Genomic DNA, 1826 nt, shown 5'->3' on the forward strand with positions numbered 1-1826 from the left:
AAAATGGGCCAAAGAACTAAATAGACATTTCTCCAAAGAAGACATACAGATGGCTAACAAACACATGAAAAGATGCTCAACATCACTCATTATCAGAGAAATGCAAATCAAAACCACTATGAGGTACCATTTCACACCAGTCAGAATGGCTGTGATCCAAAAGTCTACAAGTAATAAATGCTGGAGAGGGTGTGGAGAAAAGGGAACCCTCTTACACTGTTGGTGGGAATGCAAACTAGTACAGCCACTATGGAGAACAGTGTGGAGATTCCTTAAAAAACTGGAAATAGAACTGCCTTATGATCCAGCAATCCCACTGCTGGGCATACACACTGAGGAAACCAGAAGGGAAAGAGACACGTGTACCCCAATGTTCATCACAGCACTGTTTATAATAGCCAGGACATGGAAGCAACCTAGATGTCCATCAGCAGATGAATGGATAAGAAAGCAGTGGTACATATACACAATGGAGTATTACTCAGCCATTAAAAAAAATACATTTGAATCAGTTCTAATGAAGTGGATGAAACTGGAGCCTATTATACAGAGTGAAGTAAGCCAGAAAGAAAAACACCAATACAGTATACTAATGCATATATATGGAATTTAGAAAGATGGTAACAATAACCCTGTGTACGAGACAGCAAAAGAGACACTGATGTATAGAACAGTCTTATGGACTCTGTGGGAGAGGGAGAGGGTGGGAAGATTTGGGAGAATGGCTTTGAAACATGTAAAATATCATGTATGAAACAAGTTGCCAGTCCAGGTTCAATGCACGATACTGGATGCTTGGGCCTGGTGCACTGGGATGACCCAGTGGGATGGTATGGGGAGGGAGGAGGGAGGATGGTTCAGGATGGGGAACACATGTATACCTGTGGCGGATTCATTTTGATATTTGGCAAAACTAATACAATTATGTAAAATTTAAAAATAAAATAAAATTCAAAAAGAAATAAAATAAAATCAGTGGTGATGGTAAAGTACCTAAGTAGAATCAGCATTACAAAGGCTCTAACAAGATGAAGTTTATCAGGAATATGTAGTGAAAGTGAAGTGAAAGTCACTCAGTCGTGTCTGACTCTTTGTGACCCCATGGACTATACAGTCCATGGAATTCTCCAGGTCAGAAGACTGGAGTGGGTAGCCTTTCCCTTTTCCTGAGAATCTTCCCAACCCAGGGATTGAACCTAGGCCTCCCACACTGCAGGTGGATTCTTTACTAGCTAAGCCACAGGGAAGCCCAAGAATACTGGAGTGGGTAGACTATCCCTTCTCCAGAGGATCTTCCCGACCCAGGAATTGAACCAGGGTCTCCTGCATTGCAGGTGGGTTCTTTACCAACTGAGCTATCAAGGAAGCCTCTATTAGGAATAAATGTCTTATATATTTTGTTCTTGGGACTAATTGTTTGTACTTGACAGTATCTGTGGGCTCAGTGGTAAATTATCTACCCGCCAATGCAGGAGACACGGAGACACAGGTTCATTCCCTGGGTCAGGAAGATCCCTGAGAGTGAAATGGTAACCCACTCTAGTGTTCTTGCCTGGGAAATCCCATGGAGGGAAGAGCCTGATGGGCTACAGTCCATGGGATCACAAAGAGGCAGACATGACTTAGCAACTAAACAACAACACTTGAAAATATGGTATGGGAGTACCTAATGACTAAAAACATGTAGTTAGTAACAGAAAGGCATTGAGGGAGTAAACACATTAAATGGAATAAAGAGCCCAGAAATAGGCCCATGCATATGCAATCAACTGATTTATGACAAAGGAGCCAAGACGATACAATGGGGTGAGAATAGTGTCTTCACT

The sequence above is a fragment of the Bubalus bubalis genome, chromosome 16 (assembly GCF_019923935.1).
Source record: "Bubalus bubalis isolate 160015118507 breed Murrah chromosome 16, NDDB_SH_1, whole genome shotgun sequence".
Classification (NCBI taxonomy): domain Eukaryota; kingdom Metazoa; phylum Chordata; class Mammalia; order Artiodactyla; family Bovidae; genus Bubalus; species Bubalus bubalis.